Here is a 25021-nt window from a genome sequence, read left to right on the forward strand (position 1 = left end):
TAGGGCACATTTAGAAAACGTTTTGGAAGTGATCAAGGTCTCAGGGCCGAAACGTTTTCTAATATGTCCTAGTGTTTGGTCACGTGTCTTTCTAAACTATGCTTAGTATTAACACTTCAGATCATCAACACTGATAACACTCTGGGATCACAAACATCGCTGAACATTTAGGAATCCTTAACGTCGATACGTTTCGCCCGCTCAGCAGGCCTCTACGGTCGAAACAAGCGATTATATCACTGGACTCAGTAGAAGTGGAGAGGCAATTCTGAGATCAATTTCACATCCTTGTGAGAAGGTGGGATGTCAGTCCTCAAGGAACTGATCACCTTCTATCAAAGCTAGGGACTGATCACCTCAAAATTACCTCCCCAACCTGTATCCAGTGTCACAATCGCCTGTTTTCGACTGTTTTCGACTGCCTCTTCAACTTAGTGGTGCTGTGTAGCACTCTTAACTTGATTTCTAAATCATATTTGAGCAACATTGCTCTTTGCAATGACTTGTAAGATAATTCCCACCTAATTTTTGATACGGTGAAGACACTGTCGACTGCACTTGGGTCCCTCCTGCAGCATTATCCGGAGGAGGAGGAGAAGGAAGAGGAAGGAGGAGGGAGAAAGAGGAGGAAGAAAGGGAAGAAGAAGAAGAAGAAAAGAGAGGACGGAGAAAATATCAGGAGGAATAAATAAGGGGTGAAAGACAAAAGAGGAGACAGAACGTGGTAGAAAAGAGAATAAAAACGAATACTCTAAAATAAGTGGAATGGAAAAGTATGGAGAAGAAGGAAGAGGAAAAAGATAGAGAAGACAGTAGAAGATAGAGAGAAAAAGAGGGATAAAGCGTAGATAGGAGGAAGAGGAAAATGTTATCTTGACTTCTCTTCTCGGTTGCCTCTCCGTGAAGCAAGAGAAACCGAAGAGGAAGAAGAGACAAAGGAGAAATGGGAGAGAACAAGAAGAAAGAGAAGAAAAGAACACCAGTGTTACCATCACCACAGACGTTCTTCCACAGTGTTACCATCACCACAGACGTTCTTCCACAGTGTTACCATCACCACAGACGTTCTTCCACAGTGTTACCATCACCACATACTCCAACAGTGTTACCATCGCCACATACTCCCACAGTGTTACCATCACCACATACTATCACAGTGTTACAATCACCACAGACATACTTCAACACTGTTGCCATCATCCAGGACATACTTCCACAGTGTTACCATCACCACATATTCCTACAGTGTTACCATCACCACATACTTCCACAGTGTTACCATCACCACATGCTATCACAGTGTTACTATCACCACAGACATACTTCAACAGTGTTGCCATAATCCCAGACATACTTCCACAGTGTTACCATCACCACATGCTATCACAGTGTTACTATCACCACAGACATACTTCAACAGTGTTGCCATAATCCCAGACATACTTCCACAGTGTTACCATCACCACAGACACTCCCACAGTCATCCCATCACCACAGACATTCTCCCATAGTGTTACCATCTCCACAGACACACTCCCACAGTGTTACCATCACCACAGATACTCCCACAGTGTTACCATCACCACATACTCCCACAGTGTTACCATCACCACATACTCCCACAGTGTTACCATCACCACATACTCTCACAGTGTTACCATCACCACATACTCCCACAAATGTTACCATCACCACATACTCCCACAGTGTTACCATCACCACATACTCCCACAGTGTTACCATCACCACATACTCCCACAGTGTTACCATCACTACACATTCCTAGAGTGTTACCATCACCACATACTCCCACAGTGTTACCATCACCACATACTCCCACAGTGTTACCATCACCACATACTCCCACAGTGTAACCATCACCACATACTCCCACAGTGTTACCATCACCACATACTCCCACAGTGTTACCATCGCCACATACTCCCACAAGTATTACCATCACCGCATACTCCCACAGTGTTACCATCACCACATATTCCTACAGTGTTACCATCACCAAATACTTCCACAGTGTTACCATCACCACAGACACTCCCACAGTATTCCCATCACCACAGACATTCTCCCACAGTGTTACCATCTCCACAGACACACTCCCACAGTGTTACCATCACCACAGATACTCCCACAGTGCTACCATCACCACATACTCCCACAGTGTTACCATCACCACATACTCCCACAGTGTTACCCTCACCACATACTCGCACAGTGTTACCATCACCACATACTCCCACAGTGTTACCATCACCACATACTCCCACAGTGTTACCATCACCACATACTCCCACAAGTGTTACCATCACCACATACTCCCACAGTGTTACCACAACCACATACTCCTACAGTGTTACCATCAACACATACTCCCACAATGTTACCATCACCACATACTCCCAAAGTGTTACCATCACCACATATTCCTAGAGTGTTACCATCACCACATACTCCCACAGTGTTACCATCACCACATACTCCCACAAGTGTTACCATCACCACATACTCCCACAGTGTTACCACAACCACATACTCCTACAGTGTTACCATCACCACATACTCCCACAATGTTACCATCACCACATACTCCCAAAGTGTTACCATCACCACATATTCCTAGAGTGTTACCATCACCACATACTCCCACAGTGTTACCATCACCACATACTCCCACAGTGTTACCATCGCCACCTACTCCGACAAGTGTTACCATCACCGCATACTCCCAGTGTTACCATCACCACATATTCCTACAGTGTTACCATCACCACATACTTCCACAGTGTTACCATCACCACATACTATCACAGTGTTACTATCACCACAGACATACTTCAACAGTGTTGCCATCATCCCAGACATACTTCCACAGTGTTATCATCACCACAGACACTCCCACAGTCTTCCCATCACCACAGACATTCTCCCACAGTGTTACCATCTCCACAGAAACACTCCCACAGTGTTACCATCACCACAGATACTCCCACAGTGCTACCATCACCACATACTCCCACAGTGTTACCATCACCACATACTCCCACATTGTTACCATCACCACATACTCCCACAAGTGTTACCATCATCACATACTCCCACAGTGTTACCACCACCACATACTCCTACAGTGTTACCATCACCAAATACTCCCACAGTGTTACCATCACCACATACTCCCACAGTGTTACCATCGCCACATACTCCCACAAGTGTTACCATCACCGCATACTCCCACAGTGTTACCATCATCACATATTCCTACAGTGTTACCATCACCACATACTTCCACAGTGTTACCATCACCACATACTATCACAGTGTTACTATCACCACAGACATACTTCAACAGTGTTGCCATCATCCCAGACATACTTCCACAGTGTTACCATCACCACAGACACACTCCCACAGTGTTACCATCACCACAGACACACTCCCACAGTGTTACCATCACCACAGACACACTCCCACAGTGTTACCATCACCACAGACACACTCCCACAGTGTTACCATCACCACAGACACACTCCCACAGTGTTACCATCACCACAGACACACTCCCACAGTGTTACCATCACCACAGACACACTCCCACAGTGTTACCATCACCACAGACACACTCCCACAGTGTTACCATCACCACAGACACACTCCCACAGTGTTACCATCACCATCGCATCAACAACAGCTAAAGAACATCTTATTCTATTTTCCTCTCCAGATTTTAGGGAAATATCCCAGCTGACGGCACGAGATTCCCGGCAAATTATCCCCAGAATCCTGGTAATTCCTGGTGTCATTCCCATTCCCATTCCCACAGCCGTCTCGGAACACGGATCAGTCACGAGGAAAATCCCCCCACAAAAATTTCGAGCTCTGCGACGGAAGAAAAATGACCCGAATTATTTAGTCTAAACTACAGGTGGAGGAGGGGAGGGGAGGGAGGGGGATGGGGGAGGGGAGGGAGACTTAGGGGAGAGGGGGATGTAGGGGAAAAGGGGGGATGTGGGGTGAGGGGGGGTAGTAGTGGCCCACTCGTAGAACTGTGTTCTATAGCTTCTACTTTAACTGTTGGTGCTACTTTTAGATGCAAGCTACCGTTATCTTTACTTCTGTTCCTACTGCTACTACTACTGCTACTACTACTACTACTACTGCTACTACTACTGCTACTACTACTGCTACTATTACTACTACTACTAGTACTACAAACTTGGCTGGTTTGGTGTCAAGTGATCATCATGATACAGATGCTGAACAAGTATCAGGAGTCTGCTCACTACAGTTTACCTCAGCATAGTCTATGTCTGTGGTTGAGTCCTATATTTGCAAAGTATAATATAGGATTGGCCCTAAATGACTATATTATCTTCATGATCATAGCTTCAGCGGGTAGATTGTTTTATATTACAATAATTGTGTTTGCCAAAGAAAACTTAACATCCGTTCTTGTTGCCTCTTCTGCTTCGCAGTTTCATTTCACTGTTTCGAGTTACGAACTCATCCTGCGCTTCAAATGGCTCTTCATGTTTGAGTGTATCAAAGCCAATCCATACCTTAAAGATTTCAGAGAGAGCTCCTCGTAGTCTCTGTTTCCCAAATGAGAAAAGGTCAGTGTTTCAAGTTATTCTTCACGTGATTTTGTTTTTACTTAGTGATGGTACGAACTTGGTAGTTCTGTTCTATACCCTTTCCAGTATATCTTCGTCTTTCACTTAATCTGGAAACCAAACAGGATGACATCTTTAAGATGCGGTTTATTAAACGCATTATAGAGAGTAAATGTGGAATCTGATGTTTTATACTCGTAATTTGAAGCTATGTAACCTAGCATTCTGTCAGCTCTGCTGCTCACAGATAAGCATTGCTTGATACTTTTCAGGTTGTTGCTAATGGATACTCCAAGGTTTTTTTTCTTGTTTCAGCCGGTTTGTTGCTAAACATTTTGTGTTCATGCTGGAGATTCCTATATAAAAAATGCATAACTCTGCACTCGTCAACGTTGAAATTTCATCTTCCACGTCTCCGATCACAACTCCAGCCTATCCAGATTTCTCTGCATACTTTAACACGCTGCTTTGAATGCTGCATTTTTCCACACTTTTGTGTCATCCTCATATTTTGATATCTTAAATGTCTGCTTCACCTCAAGATCATTTATGTATATTATGAATAGGGCTGGTCCATGAACCGAGCCCGGGGGAACTCCACTCCTCATGTCTACGTTCAGTTCATCTATTTCCTGTCTGTGAGCCAGTCATTCATTCAGACATGAAACTTGTCTGCTATGCCATGTGTTTTTAGTTTAGCCAGCACCCTTTGATGGAGTACCTTGTCGAAGGCTTTCTGGAAATCTAGATATGTTATATCTGATAGAGCGTTTTTTGTACAAGTAACTGAGAAAATTCGAGCAATTTATTCAGTCATAATCTATTGATGCGAAATCCATATCGATTTCCAGTTATTTCAGTTACAATTTTCTAGAAAATTAACTATTTTTTCCCAATAAGAGTCTCTATTTGTTTACCTAATATTGATATTACACTGATGGGAAGATGGCTGAGGCACAAGTGATGTTCCCCTTTTTTAAACATTGGAGTAATATTTGTTACTTTACAGTCAATTGGCACTATATCTTCTAGTGATTTGTTAAATATTACCGTTAATAGATAAACTCTTGGGTATCTACTGATCATTACTTTAAAACTGGCTAATAGTACATCTGGTCTGCTTGATTTGTTACTATTCAACTTCTCCAGATATTTTAATACGTCAGGGCTATTAATATCGTTAATATTCAGTTTGCCAGAAGAAAAATAGTAGTGATAGAGAAAGTATCAGGAAAGAAAGATAGCTCTTAGTGAAGGCAGGAATTCTTTAGCAGGGAAAACAGTAGCTGCAGGAGTAAAATACTGGAGATTTATCCACTCTCGCTATTAGGCTCAGTGATTTGCATGCCATCAGGGAGCCTTAATGAGAGCCAGGCAATCACACACTAATCAAAGTCTCGCTTGCTGGCGAGAGGAGATGTTGTTGTCGTCTTTTATTGAGACCGTCACTCGAAGCATTATTGGGGAATGAAAAATTATTAAAAAAAAAAAAGAGAGAGAACCGGAATACCCAAAAATGAAGATTGATTAATTAATTAGATGGTTTAGAATGGCCGGGGAGCTGAATAATTAAGAGCCGAATCATTTAAATCTAAAATTAATGATGAAATTTTAATTTACAGAGGGGGGGGGGAGTTGTGAACGAGTAAAACTATGTGGAGAGGATTAACGAAGAGAAAAAAATAAGATCTATCAATTTGTATTTATTTTATGTTAAGTGAATGTAGTTAATAAATGATGCCAGCACGAGCCTTGTGGTTGAGATCACTCGTGTTAGTTCCACACTGAGTGGAGATTTCTGTATAGCAGCTGCTGGTTATAAGAGAAACGCATACCTGAGGCAGTCTGTGATGCTGACGCAGGCTGAGGTAAATATGAGATACTGACGTATGCTGGGGTAATCTGAGATACTGATGAAAGCTGAGATAGTCTGAGCTACTGATGTAAGCTGAGATACTTAAATAATGTACTGGAGACATGAGCAACCATTCTCGCACCAAGAGGAGGGATAAACTTTCAGAATTCAACGTTCCTATTTTTCCACGGTCACCAGGTTGCCAATGTAAGTTTTTTTTTATAGGGTTAAACCCAACTATACACAACCTAGCATAAATTAACTTAATTTAAAATAAAAAATAGCATTTGACGAAAACTTGAAGTATCAAGAAATTAAAGATGAGAACCACGTTAAAAATTAACGTAGTAAAACAGGAATGTCGTGACGTAAGGCATGAAGAATCTGCGAATTGAAATCTGTGGTTCAGGAGCTACCTTAGTGGTTCGCTCTTTTACACTCCAGGTTCAAGGAGAGGTGAATGAGACGCATGTGTGACACTCAGCTAACTTTATCGTGGAGATGTTTCGCCAACCAGTGGCTTTGTCAGTCCGATACAGAGACTTATCCCGGAGACGGTGCAAGACATTGAGTAGTAGTTTGAGGTGATCAGTGCCTCGGCCTTCCTAGAAAGTCCACATCCATCAGTCTGGCTGAATCTGGTACAAGTCACAAGGGCGTAAACTTCTGTAGGTGCCAGAGCGGTCTGGGGTACCTGAGAGTGCTCAGTAACCGACTTGTAACTCCTAGTGACTTTGAGTCTCAGTCACTGGTATGACCCAGGAAAGCGGTGGGCCCAGTTGGCCCTACAGACGAGCAGCAAATTATACAGGGTTCAATAAGACAGATTTTTTACCCTCTTATTTTAACACACAAAAAATCGCCACTGTTAGATAATTTTCTTGTAGACTGAGGATGGGGCACGTGCTCTTCACCAAGAGCTCCAAGTAGGTGCTTATGCTCCTCTCTGTGTGACTGAAGAAGTAGCATTGATGGTGACATACATTTCTATCTGCCTGCGGCTTCGATCTTTTCATTTTAGTCAAAGTTGGTAAAATTTGCCAGGCAGCCTAAAAGTTTAGGGGACTCATTTAACATCAGCTTTGCATTTTTTTTAAGAGAAGTTGGATATTTTAGCATTGTGGAAATAGAGTTATTGCTTTACTGAGTGACAAGCTGAGATGCACCCGCAGTGCTCGACCACCCTACGCTACAATGATGCTTACATTGCGGGAGATAAAGCTGTGTGAATGATTTTTACCAGTGCTGGATAATAATAATATTTATTTCCACAGAGGAGATTGAACCACGGACCTCAATGTGTGAGCTGAGCGCGCTAGCAACCTAGCTACGGGACACCCTGAGTGTGTGGTAGCAGCTTATTCCAAGTGCGGAACTATTAGCGTGATGGACCAGAGATTCCAATAGAAGAGTACAACTACTCAAATGGCGTTTGTCTCGCACACGAGTCTTTACAAGTCACTCTTGCTACGCTTTAACTCGTTCTACTGTACTGTACTTGTCGGAGCATTTTTCCTCTTTGCCACTCAAAACACGGAAACAGTTCTTGCATGGAGCGCTGAAGGTCCCAGCGCTAGGGAAATTATAAATCTTGCTTCCAAACTTCGGCTTCCAGCATATCAGTACTCAAAACAGGCCCAGTAAATTTTCATTAAGACTACGCTATGACTTCCACTTTTTTTGCTTGAAATAGTAAACCGTTTATATATATATATATATATATATATATATATATATATATATATATATATATATATATATATATATATATATATGGCAAGAATTGCAAGGCAACATACATATTCATGGAAACTCAGCTCACGTTCCGTATTTACATGTCGAAAAGTATTACGGAAGTTTTTATTAAAAAAAATTCTGATGGAATATTTACAATTAAACACAAACATGAATATACTGTGGCAGAGAATATACCCAAACATGATGATTCTCTCTTGGTATATACAATGAGTTTAATCTCCATTTGAGGGATTACTGTATATCTTGTTGTTTGTATAAAGATAAATTGTGGTTTTCTAGGGTTATACATAGTTCTTAAACGTGTAAAATTTAACGCAAAGCAGCGACTCAATGCGTTCATATAAACACAACAAAACACCGTTTATGTTTATTAGTGCGTCAGTGCGTGCGCACAGTTTTATACATTGTTATTATTTAATTCTGCATTTCTAACATTCTCTAATTTCTTGCGATTTTCTATTTTATTAATCTTTATCGTTCCTCTGTTATTCTGTATCAGTTTATTCTAGTTTCTTCCAACATTCTCCACTTTTCTTTATCCTTTCAGCAATAGTCTTAATTTTTTCTTCCATTTCTTATATTTTTCCTACTTTCATTAACTTTTCCCTATTTTCTTTACTCCCTGCATTCGTTATTTTTTCTACCTTCTTACCAATTTTTATCTACGTTTCAACCTTATCCTCCGCCTCTCTCTCATATTTATCATTTTTCTCTCTATTTTTGTTTCTCTTTTTTTTCCTTTCACATATCAACGTCTCTTTCATCATGCTTTTCTATCTTTGCCTTTTCTTCTTTTTCTCTTCTTCACTGTCTCCTTCCTTTATTCCTTTCCTCTTATTTACATATTTCTTTCCCTTCTTCACCTTGTCTTCTGTCACTTCTTCCACTTCATCGTTTACCATCCTGTCTTCCTTCTCTTCCATCTTAATGATTATTCATATTCTCCCTTTCTTCCTTCACTCTGTAGTCTTTCCCCCAATCTCTTCTTCTACTCCCTCCTCCTCCTCTTCTTCCTCCTCTTCCTCCTCCTCTTCCCCCTCTTCTCCCCGTCTTCCTCCTCCTGACGCTGGTAATATAGCCTGGACATGTACTAACAAAATTCTTAATGAAGACTTGAAGCTTCGTTATGGAAATTCAATGTCTTTTATGTCCGTATGAAGATCTTATCTGATCCTGAGATCCTATAACAATGGTAGGCAGGGGGGGAGTATGGTAGGCAGGGAGGGAATATGGTAGACAGGGAGTATGGTAGGCAGGGAGTATGGTAGGCAGGGAGTATGGTAGACAGGGATGGAGTATGGTAGGCAGGGAGGGAATATGGTAGGCAGGGATGAAGTATGGTAGGGAGGGAGGGAGTATGGTAGACAGGGAGTATGGTAGGCAGGGAGTATGGTAGGCAGGGAGTATGGTAGACAGGGATGGAGTATGGTAGGCAGGGAGGGAATATGGTAGGCAGGGATGAAGTATGGTAGGGAGGGAGGGAATATGGTAGACAGGGAGTATGGTAGGCAGGGAGTATGGTAGGCAGGGAGTATGGTAGACAGGGATGGAGTATGGTAGGCAGGGAGGGAATATGGTAGGCAGGGATGGAGTATGGTAGGGAGGGAGGATGGTAGACAGGGGGTATGGTAGGCAGGGAGGGAGCATGGTAGGCAAAGAGTATTTTAGGAGGGAGGAGTATGGTAGACAGGGAGGGAGTATGGTAGACAGAGAGAGAGAGAGAGAGTATGATAGACAGGGAACATGGTAGATAAGTATGGTAGGCAGAGAGGGAATATGGTAGGCAGGGAGGGAGAATGGTAGGGAGGGCGCATAGTAGGCAGGGAGGAGCATGGTAGACAGAGAGGGAGTATGGTAGACAGGGATGGAGTATGGTAGGCAGAGAGGGAGTATGGTAGACAGAGAGAGAGAGTATGGTAGACTGGGAGTATGGTAGATAAGGGGTATGGTAGGCAGAGAGGGAATATGGTAGGCAGGGAGGGAGCATAGTAGGCAGGGAGGAGTATGGTAGACAGGGAGGGAGTATAGTAGACAGGGATGGAGTATGGTAGGCAGGGAGTAAAGTAGACAGGGAGGGAGTATGGTAGACAGGAAGAGAATATGGTAGACAGGGAGGGAGTATGGTAGGTAGGGAGGAGTATGGTAGATAGGGAGTATGGTAGGCAGGGAGGGAGCATGGTAGGCAGGGAGTATGGTAGACAGGGAGGGAGTATGGTAGACAGGGATGGAGCATGGTAGGCAGGGAGGATGTTAGACAGGGAGGCAGTATGGCAGACAGAGAGGGAGTATGGTAGGCAGGGAGTAGACAGGGAGTATGGTAGACAGGGAAGGAGTATGAGAGGCAGGGAGTATGGTAGACAAGGAGGGAGTATGATAGACAGGGAGGGAGTATGGTAGGTAGGGAGTATGGTAGACAGGGAGGGAGTATGGTAGACAGAGAGGGAGTATGGTAGACAGGGAGTATGGTTGATAAGGGGTATTTTTGGCAAGGAGGGAGCATGGTAGGCAGGGAGTATTTTAGGCAGTATTTTAGGAGTATGGTAGACAGGGAGGGGAGTATTGATAGACAGGGATGGAGTATGGTAGGCAGAGAGGGAGTATGGTAGACAGAGACAGAGTATGGTAGACAGGGGGTATGGTAGATAAGGAGTATGGCAGGCAGAGAAGGATTATGGTAGGCAGGGAGGGAGCATGGTAGGCAGGGAGTATAGTAGGCAGGGAGGAGTATGGTAGACAGGGAGGGAGTATGGTAGACAGGGAGGGAGTATGGTAGGCAGGGAATATAATAGACAGGGAGTATGGTAGATAGGGAGGGAGTGTGGTAGACAGGGAGTATGGTATACAGAGAGGGAGTATGGTATACAGAGAGGGATTATGGTATACCGAGAGGGAGTATGGTAGACAGTGAGTATGGTAGACAGGGAGGGAGTGTGGTAGACAGGGAGTATGGTATACAGGGAGGGAGTATGGTAGACAGGGAGTATGGTATACAGGGAGGGAGTATGGTAGACAGGGAGTGTGGTAGACAGGGAGTATGGTAGACAGGGAGGGAGTGTGGTAGACAGGGAGTATGGTATACAGGGAGGGAGTTTGGTAGACAGGGAGTATGGTAGACATGGAGGGAGTATGGTAGACATGGAGGGAGTATGGTAGACATGGAGGGAGTATGGTAGACAGGGAGTATGGTAGACAGGGAGTATGGTAGACAGGGAGTATGGTAGACAGGGAGTATGGTAGACAGGGAGTATGGTAGACAGGGAGTATGGTAGACAGGGAGTATGGTAGACAGGGAGTATGGTAGACAGGGAGGGAGTATGGTAGACATGGAGGGAGTATGGTAGACAGGGAGTATGGTAGACAGGGAGTATGGTAGACAGGGAGTATGGTAGACAGGGAGTATGGTAGACAGGGAGTATGGTAGACAGGGAGGGAGTATGGTAGACATGGAGGGAGTATGGTAGACATGGAGGGAGTATGGTAGACAGGGAGTATGGTAGACAGGGAGTATGGTAGACAGGGAGTATGGTAGACAGGGAGTATGGTAGACAGGGAGTATGGTAGACAGGGAGTATGGTAGACAGGGAGTATGGTAGACAGGGAGGGAGTATGGTAGACATGGAGGGAGTATGGTAGACAGGGAGTATGGTAGACAGGGAGTATGGTAGACAGGGAGTATGGTAGACAGGGAGTATGGTAGACAGGGAGTATGGTAGACAGGGAGTATGGTAGACAGGGAGTATGGTAGACAGGGAGGGAGTATGGTAGACAGGGAGGGAGTATGGTAGACATGGAGGGAGTATGGTAGACAGGGAGTATGGTAGACAGGGAGTATGGTAGACAGGGAGTATGGTAGACAGGGAGTATGGTAGACAGGGAGTATGGTAGACAGGGAGTATGGTAGACAGGGAGGGAGTATGGTAGACATGGAGGGAGTATGGTAGACAGGGAGTATGGTAGACAGGGAGTATGGTAGACAGGGAGTATGGTAGACAGGGAGTATGGTAGACAGGGAGTATGGTAGACAGGGAGTATGGTAGACAGGGAGGGAGTATGGTAGACATACAGGGAGTATGGTAGACAGGGAGTATGGTAGACAGGGAGTATGGTAGACAGGGAGTATGGTAGACAGGGAGTATGGTAGACAGGGAGGGAGTATGGTAGACAGGGAGTATGGTAGACAGGGAGTATGGTAGACAGGGAGTATGGTAGACAGGGAGTATGGTAGACAGGGAGTATGGTAGACAGGGAGTATGGTAGACAGGGAGGGAGTATGGTAGACATGGAGGGAGTATGGTAGACAGGGAGTATGGTAGACAGGGAGTATGGTAGACAGGGAGTATGGTAGACAGGGAGTATGGTAGACAGGGAGTATGGTAGACAGGGAGTATGGTAGACAGGGAGTATGGTAGACAGGGAGTATGGTAGACAGGGAGGGAGTATGGTAGACATGGAGGGAGTATGGTAGACAGGGAGTATGGTAGACAGGGAGTATGGTAGACAGGGAGGGAGTATGGTAGACAGGGAGTATGGTAGACAGGGAGTATGGTAGACAGGGAGTATGGTAGACAGGGAGTATGGTAGACAGGGAGGGAGTATGGTAGACAGGGAGTATGATATCACCATTTTATTTACAACTATTAAGTTGAGTAATTTAGTGGAGTGTAGGATTTGAATGGGACTTTCACAAAATGGTTTAGTAGACTTATCTAAATAAATGTTATGTTACAGAGTTTGAATTTGAGAAGGAACTACCTAGTGTGGGCCAGTAGGTCTCGTGCAGTGTTCCTTCATTCTTGTATTCTCATATGAGAGCTTGAGAACTCCCACGTTCAAAGAATATTAAGTAGAAAAGACCAAGGATTAGGCTCCCCGTAGTCGCTACCAGGGTGACCGCCCCAGCGGCCTGGTCCCAGACCAGGCCTGATCGATCAGGCTGTTGGTTCCCGCTGCCTGCAGTCCAACGCATGCACCACATCCCGGCTTTTCAGGAATTGATTAAGGAATTTATCAGTTTCCTTCTTGAAGACAACCAGGGGTTTGAGTTGCTAATTTTCCCATACGCGTAAAGGGAGGGTGTTCAAGAGCCGTGGCCCCTTTAAGTTTACTGAGACTTTTCAGTGTGCTCCTGAAAAAAGTATATCAAACGGTAAAGGTTCCATACAATGAAAACTGACAAATGAACAGAGAAAGTCTCCACTTGGCTATGCTCAACCACTGCAACACACCTATACCACCTACACCCACAGCCCCATACCCACATACACATCCCCTCTCCCCACATACACAGTCTTCCAACGAAGTCTTTCTCTTGGTAGAGCAAGCGAGAGAAATGAGTCACAGACCACCGGTGCTCCGCTCTAATAACATGATACTGGAGGACCAGGGTAAACATAACCTGGAATATGACTCTCTATTACCCTGCGACAGCAGGACCTCAAACAGCAGTAGGAATAGGAAATAAACCCCTGGCTGTCTTCAAAAAGGAACTGGACAGATACCTAAAGTCAGTGCCGGATCATCCAGGCTGTGGTTCGCACGTTGGACTACGTGCAGCCAGCAGTAACAGCTTAGTTGATCAAGCCCTGATCCACCGGGAGGCCTGGTCATGGACCGGGCCGCGGAAGCGTTGATCCCCGGAATACCCTCCAAGTAGACTCCAGATAGACCCTTGCAGCAGCTGAAGAATCTACAGCAGAAGGACTGCCAGCGCTTCCTCCCGTGTCAACTACAACAGCAGGAAGACAACGTTCATCTGCAATAGAAACCCTAGCAGAAGGAGGACCCCAAGCGGCATGGACCCCAAGCAGCAGGGACCCCAAGCGGCAGGGACCCCAAGCGGCAGGGACCCCAAGCGGCAGGGACCCCAAGCGGCAGGGACCCCAAGCGGCAGGGACCCCAAGCGGCAGGGACCCCAAGCGGCAGGGACCCCAAGCGGCAGGACTCCCAGCAAACACTCAGGCCACAAAGACAAGGCTCATGCACGCGTTAAGTCTGGCCCAGTTGCCAGGTGCTGCAGATCCTTCTTGGTAAATACTTGACGAAGATGCCAGCCTCTCAGGGCTTATGGGGGGAGGGGATCCCCAGGAAGGAGGGGGGGTCAAGGACTAGGGGAGAGGGAGCGAGAGGGGTTTGAGAAAGTGAAGGGGGAGATGTGAGGGGGGTATGAGAAGGCAGAAGGATGAGAATAAGTGAAAATGATCTTGCTAAATGTGGAATGTGTAAGCAAGAGGGATCGGGAATTGCTTGAGCTTCATACTGCGACTCTGGGAAGAGGACGATTAACATGAAGAGGATTAGTAAGAGGACGATTAACAGGAAGAGGATTAACAAGACGATTAACAGGAAGAGGATTAGCAAGAGAACTATTAACAGGAAGAGGGTTAACAAGCGGACAGGTGTCAAATGGAGTGTGACAGGAGACACCTGTCACACGCCAGTCAATAATGATAATAATAATCTAATGTTGAACAGGCATTTTTACCTGTGGTGACAGAGAGAGAGAGAGAGAGAGAGAGAGAGAGAGAGAGAGAGAGAGAGAGAGAGAGAGAGAGAGAGAGAGAGTTTACCTTCATGGTAGATCTCTAAGTGTAGTCCTCAATGGAACGGAATCAGCAAGGCATCCTATTGGGGCAAGTGTTCCACAAGGAAGCGTGCTGGGTCCATTGTTATGGAATGTCTACTTCAACGACCTTCTTCATCTCATCCCAGAATCACATGCATATGCAGACGACTGTACACTGACATTCACTTATCCAAGAGAAGAAATGCCATCTGCTCTAAGCTACATCAATCACCAGCTGAGAGCTATATCAGCTTGGGGAAATAGATGGCAAGTAACTTTTACACCTGAGAAAACGCAAATGGTGATTGTCTCTAGGCACCATGATGGTAATGCTGGTGCAGTAGTAAGGATGAATGGGAGGATGTTGGCACCTGGAGAAGAAGTTGATATCCTTGGGGTGAAATTTGACTCCAAACTAACCATGAAGAACCATGTTGTAAATCTTGCAAACAAGGCAGCCAGGAAGCTTACAGCACTTCGCCGTATCTCGCATCTGCTTGACAGTAGGGGTTGCAAGATCCTGTACGAGGCACAAGTACGCTCACACCTTGAGTATGCTTCACTTTCTTGGTTTGCCTGCCCCCCCTCTCATCTGCGACTGCTTGACAGAGTAGAGAACAGAGCAAGACGTCTCATCTATCGCCTGGACCCATCCTGGATAGATCTGTCATTTCAGCAGAGCCTTCAACATAGGAGGGATGTGGGTGGCCTTACTGTTATGTACAAGGCCAATATTGTCAAAATACCACACTTGGATCCACTTCGAGGACAGCGTGAAACAAGCTTTTATGCCACAAGACGGGCAGAAAGCAGCAACTTCACTCTGGCTGTACCCTTCTCCAGAACATCACTCCATCTGAGATCATACATACCCAGGATGACTCGAGTATGGAACACATTCGTACAGGATAATGATGTCAACGAGATAAAGTCAGTTGACCAAATGAAAATGCTGGCCCACAGATGGCTCCAACTTCATCCTGTTCCCTACATGTATGTCTCATAACAATAAAAATGCTTTCAAATAAGCTGATGTAGGTAACAGCTCTTAGCTTGCCAATAAAGTTAGAAATCCTTAACCTGTAAATTGCTGTCAATAAAGCTAGGGATCCTTAACCTTGTCAAACCCTGTGTAAAAAAAAAAAAAAAAGTGAGAGAGAGAGAGATTATAAGGGAAAGGACGATTTCATGTCTCAGAGTTTCATGTCATCGATTCACGTTGTTTAATTACGAATGCGTGTGTACTCACCTAAGCGTGATTGCAGGGGTCGATTCATAGCTACTGGCCCCACCTCTTCACTAATCGCTATTAGGCAGTGTATGTGTGTGTGCGTGTGTGTGTGTACTCACCTAGTTGTACTTACCTAGTTGAGGTTGCGGGGGTCGAGTCCGAGCTCCTGGCCCCGCCTCTTCACTGATCGCTACTAGGTCACTCTCACTCTCCCTGAACCGTGAGCTTTATCACACCTCTGCTTAAAGCTATGTATGGATCCTGCCTCCACTACATCGCTTCCCAAACTATTCCGCTTACTGACTACTCTGTGGCTGAAGAAATACTTCCTAACATCCCTGTGATTCATCTGTGTCTTCAACTTCCAACTGTGTCCCCTTGTTACTGTGTCCAATCTCTGGAACATCCTGTCTTTGTCCACCTTGTCAATTCCTCTCAGTATTTTGTATGTCGTTATCATGTCCCCCCTATCTCTCCTGTCCTCCAGTGTCGTCAGGTTGATTTCCCTTAACCTCTCCTCGTAGGACATACCTCTTAGCTCTGGGACCAGTCTTGTTGCAAACCTTTGCACTTTCTCTAGTTTCTTTACGTGCTTGGCTAGGTGTGGGTTCAAAACTGGTGCCGCATACTCCAATATGGGCCTAACGTACACGGTGTACAGGATCCTGAACGATTCCTTATTAAGATGTCGGAATGCTGCTCTGAGGTTTGCTAGGCGCCCATATGCTGCAGCAGTTATTTGGTTGATGTGCGCTTCAGGAGATATGCCTGGTGTTATACTCACCCCAAGATCTTTTTCCTTGAGTGAGGTTTGTAGTCTCTGGCCCCCTAGACTGTACTCCGTCTGCGGTCTTCTTTGCCCTTCCCCAATCTTCATGACTTTGCACTTGGTGGCATTGAACTCCAGGAGCCAATTTCTGGACCAGGTCTGCAGCCTGTCCAGATCCCTTTGTAGTTCTGCCTGGTCTTCGATCGAGTGAATTCTTCTCATCAACTTCACGTCTTCTGCAAACAGGGACACCTCAGAGTCTATTCCTTCCGTCATGTCGTTCACAAATACCAGAAACAGCACTGGTCCTAGGACTGACCCCTGCGGGACCCCGCTGGTCACAGGTGCCCACTCTGACACCTCGCCACGTACCATGACTCGCTGCTGTCTTCCTGACAAGTATTCCCTGATCCATTGTAGTGCCTTCCCTGTTATCCCTGCTTGGTCATCCAGTTTTTGCACCAATCTCTTGTGTGGAACTGTGTCAAACGCCTTCTTGCAGTCCAAGAAAATGCAATCCACCCACCCCTCTCTCTCTTACTGCTGTCACCATGTCATAGAACTCCAGTAGGTTTGTGACACAGGATTTCCCGTCCCTGAAACCATGTTGGCTGCTGTTGATGAGATCATTCCTTTCTAGGTGTTCCACCACTCTTCTCCTGATAATCTTCTCCATGATTTTGCATACTATACATGTCAGTGACACTGGTCTGTAGTTTAATGCTTCATGTCTGTCTCCTTTTTTAAAGATTGGGACTACATTTGCTGTCTTCCATGCCTCAGGCAATCTCCCTGTTTCGATAGATGTATTGAATATTGTTGTTAGGGGTACACATAGCGCCTCTGCTCCCTCTCTCAATACCCATGGGGAGATGTTATCTGGCCCCATTGCCTTTGAGGTATCTAGCTCACTCAGAAGCCTCTTCACTTCTTCCTCGGTTGTGTGCACTGTGTCCAGCACATGGTGGTGTGCCCCACCTTTCCGTCTTTCTGGAGCCCCTTCTGTCTCCTCTGTGAACACTTCTTTGAATCTCTTGTTGAGTTCCTCACATACTTCACGGTCATTTCTTGTTGTCTCTCCTCCTTCCTTCCTTAGCCTGATTACCTGGTCCTTCACTGTTGTTTTCCTCCTACTGTGGCTGTACAACAGTTTCGGGTCAGATTTGGCTTTCGCTGCTATGTCATTTTCATATTGTCTTTGGTCCTCCCTTCTTATCTGTGCATATTCGTTTCTGGCTCTACGACTGCTCTCCTTATTCTCCTGGGTCCTTTGCCTTCTATATTTCTTCCATTCCCTAGCACACTTGGTTTTTGCCTCCCTCCACCTTTGGGTGAACCATGGGCTCATCCTGGCTTTTTCATTATTCCTGTTACCCTTGGGTACAAACCTCTCCTCAGCCTCCTTGCATTTTGTTGCCACATATTCCATCATCTCATTAACTGGCTTCCCTGCCAGTTTTCTGTCCCACTGAACCCCGTTCAGGAAGTTCCTCATTCCTGTGTAGTCCCCTTTCTTGTAGTTTGGCTTCATTCGTCCTGGCCTTCCTGCTTCTCCCTCCACTTGTAGCTCTACTGTGTATTCGAAGCTTAAAACCACATGGTCACTGGCCCCAAGGGGTCTTTCATATGTGATGTCCTCGATATCTGCACTACTCAAGGTGAATACTAAGTCTAGCCTTGCTGGTTCATCCTCTCCTCTCTCTCTTGTAGTGTCCCTTACGTGTTGGTACATGAAGTTTTCCAGTACCACCTCCATCATCTTAGCCCTCCATGTATCTTGGCCCCCATGTGGGTCCAAGTTCTCCCAATCGATCTCCTTGTGGTTAAAGTCACCCATGATCAGGAGCTTTGCCCTGCATGCATGAGCTCTTCTGGCCACTGTAGCCAGTGTGTCAACCATCGCTCTATTGCTCTCGTCGTACTCTTGCCTTGGCCTCCTGCTGTTCTGTGGTGGGTTATACATCACTGCTATTACCACCTTGGGACCTCCAGAGTGAAGCGTTCCCACTTTCTTCTCCGCTGTCTCCTCTCTCCAGCTCATCAAAATTCCAGCGATTTTTGATCAGCAATGCCACTCCTCCACCCCCCCCCCTGTTCCCTCTGTCTTTCCTCAGGATTTGGTGTGTACTCACCTAGTTGTACTCACCTAGTTGAGGTTGCGGGGGTCGAGTCCGAGCTCCTGGCCCCGCCTCTTCACTGATCGCTACTAGGTCACTCTCCCTGAGCCGTGAGCTTTATCATACCTCTGCTTAAAGCTATGTATGGATCCTGCCTCCACTACATCGCTTCCCAAACTATTCCACTTACTGACTACTCTGTGGCTGAAGAAATACTTCCTAACATCCCTGTGATTCATCTGTGTCTTCAGCTTCCAACTGTGTCCCCTTGTTACTGTGTCCAATCTCTGGAACATCCTGTCTTTGTCCACCTTGTCAATTCCTCTCAGTATTTTGTATGTCGTTATCATGTCCCCCCTATCTCTCCTGTCCTCCAGTGTCGTCAGGTTGATTTCCCTTAACCTCTCCTCGTAGGACATACCTCTTAGCTCTGGGACTAGTCTTGTTGCGAACCTTTGCATTTTCTCTAGTTTCTTTACGTGCTTGGCTAGGTGTGGGTTCCAAACTGGTGCCGCATACTCCAATATGGGCCTAACGTACACGGTGTACAGGGTCCTGAATGATTCCTTATTAAGATGTCGGAATGCTGTTCTGAGGTTTGCTAGGCGCCCATATGCTGCAGCAGTTATTTGGTTGATGTGCGCTTCAGGAGATGTGCCTGATGTTATACTCACCCGAAGATCTTTTTCCTTGAGTGAGGTTTGTAGTCTCTGGCCCCCTAGACTGTACTCCGTCTGCGGTCTTCTTTGCCCTTCCCCAATCTTCATGACTTTGCACTTGGTGGGATTGAACTCCAGGAGCCAATTGCTGGACCAGGTCTGCAGCCTATCCAGATCCCTTTGTAGTTCTGCCTGGTCTTCGATCGAGTGAATTCTTCTCATCAACTTCACGTCATCTGCAAACAGGGACACCTCAGAGTCTATTCCTTCCGTCATGTCGTTCACAAATACCAGAAACAGCACTGGTCCTAGGACTGACCCCTGTGGGACCCCACTGGTCACAGGTGCCCACTCTGACACCTCGCCACGTACCATGACTCGCTGCTGTCTTCCTGACAAGTATTCCCTGATCCATTGTAGTGCCTTCCCTGTTATCCCTGCTTGGTCCTCCAGTTTTTGCACCAATCTCTTGTGTGGAACTGTTTCAAACGCCTTCTTGCAGTCCAAGAAAATGCAATCCACCCACCCCTCTCTCTCTTGTCTTACTACTGTCACCATGTCATAGAACTCCAGTAGGTTTGTGACACAGGATTTCCCGTCCCTGTGTGTGATCATTCCTTTCTGTGTTCTATGTAGGTGTTCTAGGTGTGTGTGTGTGTGTGTGTGTGTGTGTGTGTGTGTGTGTGTGTGTGTGTGTAGTCACCTAGTTGTACTCACCTAGTTGTGGTTGCAGGGGTCGAACCATAGCTCCTGGTCCCGCCTCTTCAATGGCTGCTACTGGGTCACTCTCCCTGCACTATGAGATTTATCATACCTCTGCTTAAAGCTATGAATGCATCCTGCCTCCACTACATCGCTTCCCAAACTATTCCATTTACTGACTACTCTGAGACTTAAGAAATACTTCCTAACATCCCTGTGATTCATCTGAGACTTCAACTTCCAACTGTGACCCCTTGTTGCTGTGTCCCATCTCTGGAACATTCTGTCTCTGTCCACTTTGTCAATTCCTCTCAGTATTTTATATGTTGTTTTCATGTCTTCCCTATCTCTCTCAGGTCGATTTCCCTTAACCTCTAATCGTAGGACATACCCCTTAGCTCTGGGACTAGTCTCGTTGCAAACCTTTGCACTTTCTCTAGTTTCTGTACGTGTTTGGCTAGATGTGGGTTCCAAACTGGTGCCGCATACTCCAAAATGGGCCTAACATACACAGTGTACAGGGTTCTGAATGATTCCTTATTAAGATAGCGAAATGCTGTTCTGAGGTTTGCTAAGCGTCCATATGCTGCAGCAGTTATTTGGTTGATATGCGTCTCAGGAAATGTGCCTGGTGTTATGCTCACCCCAAGATCTTTTTCCTTGAGTGAGGTTTGTAGTCTCTGGCCCCCTAGACTGTACTCCGTCTGCGGTCTTCTTTGCCCTTCCCCAATCTTTATGACTTTGCATTTTGTGGGGTTGAACTCCAGGACCCAATTTCTGGACCAGGTCTGCAGCCTGTCCAGATCCCTTTGTAGTTCTGCCTGGTCTTCGTCCGATTGAACTCTTCTCGTCAACTTCACATCATCTGCAAACAGGGGCACTTCGGAGTCTATTCCTTCTGTCATGTCGTTCACAAATACCAGAAACAGCACCGGCCCTAGGACTGACCTCTGTGGAACCCCACTCGTCACAGGCGCCCACTCTGACACCTCGCCACGAACCATGACTCGCTGCTGTCTTCCTGACAAGTATTCCCTGATCCATTGTAGTGCCTTCCCTGTTATCCCTGCCTGGACCTCCAGCTTTTGCAGTAATATCTTGTGTGGAACTGTGTCAAACGTCTTTTTGCAGTCCAAGAAAATGCAATCTACACACCCCTGTCTCTCCTGTCTTACTGCTGTCACCCTGTCACAGAACTCCAGTAGGTTTGTGACACAGGATTTCCCGTCATTAAAACCGTGTTGGCTGTTGTTGATAAGCTCATTCCTTTCTAGGTGTTCCACCATTCTTCTCCTGATAATCTTCTCCATGACTTTGCATACTATACATGTCAGTGACACTGGTCTGTAGTTTAATGCTTCATGTCTGTCTCCTTTTTTAAAAATTGGGACTACATTTGCTGTCTTCCATGCCTCAGGCAATCTCCCTGTTTCGATAGATGTGTTGAATATTTTTGTTAGGGGTACACATAGTGCCTCTGCACCCTCTCTCAGGACCCATGGAGAGATGTTATCCTGCCCCATCGCCTTTAAGGTATCTAGCTCGCTCAGCAGCCTCTTCATTTCTTCCTCTTTTGTATGTATTGTGTCCAACACTTGGTGATGTACCCCACCTCTCTGCCTTTCTAGAGTCCCTTCTGTCTCCTCTATGAACACTTCTTTGAATCTCATGCTCAGTTCCTCACATACTTCACGGTCATTTCTAGTAATCTCTCCTCCTTTCTTCCTTAGCCTGATTAGCTGGTCCTTGACTGTTGTTGTCCTCCTGAAGTGGCTGTACAACAGCTTTGGGTCAGATTCGGTCGCTGCTATGTCATTTTTATATTGTCGTTGGGCCTCCCTTCTTACCTGTGCATATTCATTTCTGGCTCTATGACTACTCTCCTTATTCTCCTGGGTCCTTTGCCTTCTATATTTCTTCCATTCCCTAGCACACTTAGTTTTCGCCTCCCTGCACCTTTGGGTGAACCATGGGCTCATCCTGGCTTTTTCATTATTCCTGTTACCCTTGGGTACAAACCTTTCCTCAGCTTCCTTGCACATGGTTGTTACATATTCCATCATTTCGTTTACTGACTTCCCTGCCAGCTCTCTGTCCCACTGAACCCGTTCAGGAAGTTCTTCATTCCAGCGTAGTCCCCTTTCTTGTAGTTTGGCTTCATTCGTCCGGCTCTTCCTGCTTCCCCTTCCACTTGTAGCTCTACTGTGTATTCGAATCTTAAAACCACATGATCGCTGGCCCCAAGGGGTCTTTCATATGTGATGCCCTCAATATCTGCACTCCTCTCTCTCTCTGGTAGTGTCCCTTACGTTTTGGTACATGAAGTTTTCCAGTACCACCTCCATCATCTTAGCCCTCCACGTTTCTTGGCCCCCATGTGACTCCAAGTTCTCTCAATATTTCCTAACATCCCTTTGCTCATCTGGGTCTTCAACTTCCAATTGTGACCCCTTGTTTCTGTGTCTCGTCTCTGGAACATCCTGTCTCTGTCCACCTTGTCTATTCCACGCAGTATTTTGTATGCTGTTATCATGTCTTCCCTAACCCTCCTGTCCTTCAGTGTCGTCAGGCCAATTTCCCTTAACCTTTCTTCGTAGGACATTCCCCTTAGCTTTGGAACTAACTTTGTCGCAAACCTTTGCACTTTCTCTAATTTCTTGACGTGCTTGATCAAGTGTGGGTTCCAAACAGGTGCTGCATACTCCAGTATGGGCCTGACGTTCACTGTGTACAGTGTCTTGAACGATTCCTTACTAAGGTATCGGAACGCTATTCTCAGGTTTGCCAGGAGCCCATATTCTGCAGCAGTTATCTGGTTGATGTGTGCTTCCGGAGACGTGCTCGGTTTTATACTCACCCCAGTATCTTTCTCCTTAAGCGAGGCTTGCAGTCTTTGGCCACCTAGCCTATACTCTGTCTGCGGTGTTCTTTGCCCCTCCCCGATCTTCATGACTTTGCATTTGGCGAGGTTAAATTCGAGAAGCCAGTAGTTGGACCAGGTGTCCAGCCTGTCCAGGTCTCTTTGAAGTCCTACCTGATCCTCATCTGATTTAATTCTCCTCATTAACTTCACATCATCTGCAAACAGGGACACTTCTGAGTCTATCCCTTCCATCATGTCATTCACATATACCAAAAATAGCACTGGTCCTAGGACCGACTCCTGTGGGACCCCGCTCGTCACAGGCGCCCACTGTGATACCTCATCACGTACCATGACTCGTTGTTGCCTCCCTGTCAGGTATTCTCTGATCCATTGCAGTGCCCTTCCAGGTATACGCGCCTCTGTGTGTGTGTGTGTGTGTGTATGAGAGAGAGAGAGGGAGGGAGGGAGGGAGGGAGAGAGAGAGAGAGAGAGAGAGAGAGAGAGAGAGAGAGAGAGAGAGAGAGAGAGAGAGAGAGAGAGAGAGAGAGAGAGAGAGAGAGAGAGAGAGAGGGAGGGAGAGGGTGAGGAAGAGAGCGAGGGATAACAGGCAAAGCGCAGGAAGAATGCCTAAATGAACAATAAAAATTGAGAAAATGCGAGAGGAAAAGAAACGAAACAATGGAACAATTTTCAATTTACTTCGTTCAATAGAGACACTCATACCGTATAGTTAGGAAGCTAAACAGACGGCCACTGAAGTGCACATCAAACTCTCTGACAGTTCTTTGGTGTAACGAAGGTAACACGCATTTCATCGGTAACGTCGCTTTTAGCGTATCTGGGCAGTTTTACGATCGATGAGGATCGCAGTTTGCGGTAACTCTGTTGCTGATAAAAAGTTGAACGCATCACGCTGCTCCTGCGCATATTTCGACACACACCTGTTGAGAGCCGTGGAGAGTAAATAACCATACTGGTAAAAGAATGTAACTGAGGGAGATGGTAACCATGCGCAGGCGGTGTTCGGGCGAGGTAGCATGTCCAAGCTGAGGCAGTCTCTGCTGTGTTCGGGCTAAATTATATAATAATAATAATAATAATAATAATAATAATAATAATAATAATAATAATAATAACAGAACCGGTACTCCTTGTCTTACTGGAGGGACGTAAGGTGCCAATACAGTTTACTGGCACTACCACTGCCTGCAACACTAACACTACCACTGCCTGCAACACTAACACTAACACTGCCTGCAACACTAACACTACCACTGCCTGCAACACTAACACTACCACTGCCTGCAACACTAACACTAACACTGCCTGCAACACTAACACTACCACTGCCTGCAACACTAACACTGCCTGCAACACTAACACTACCACTGCCTGCAACACTAACACTACCACTGCCTGCAACACTAACACTACCACTGCCTGCAACACTACCACTGCCTGCAACACTAACACTACCACTGCCTGCAACACTAACACTGCCTGCAACACTAACACTACCACTGCCTGCAACACTAACACTAACACTACCTGCAACACTAACACTACCACTGCCTGCAACACTAACACTAACACTGCCTGCAACACTACCACTGCCTGCAACACTAACACTACCACTGCCTGCAACACTAACACTAACACTGCCTGCAACACTAACACTACCACTGCCTGCAACACTAACACTACCACTGCCTGCAACACTAACACTACCACTACCTGCAACACTAACACTACCACTACCTGCAACACTAACACTAACACTGCCTGCAACACTAACACTACCACTTCCTGCAACACTAACACTAACACTGCCTGCAACACTAACACTACCACTACCTGCAACACTAACACTACCA

This window comes from Cherax quadricarinatus, chromosome 12, assembly GCF_038502225.1.
Source record: "Cherax quadricarinatus isolate ZL_2023a chromosome 12, ASM3850222v1, whole genome shotgun sequence".
Classification (NCBI taxonomy): Eukaryota; Metazoa; Arthropoda; class Malacostraca; order Decapoda; family Parastacidae; genus Cherax; species Cherax quadricarinatus.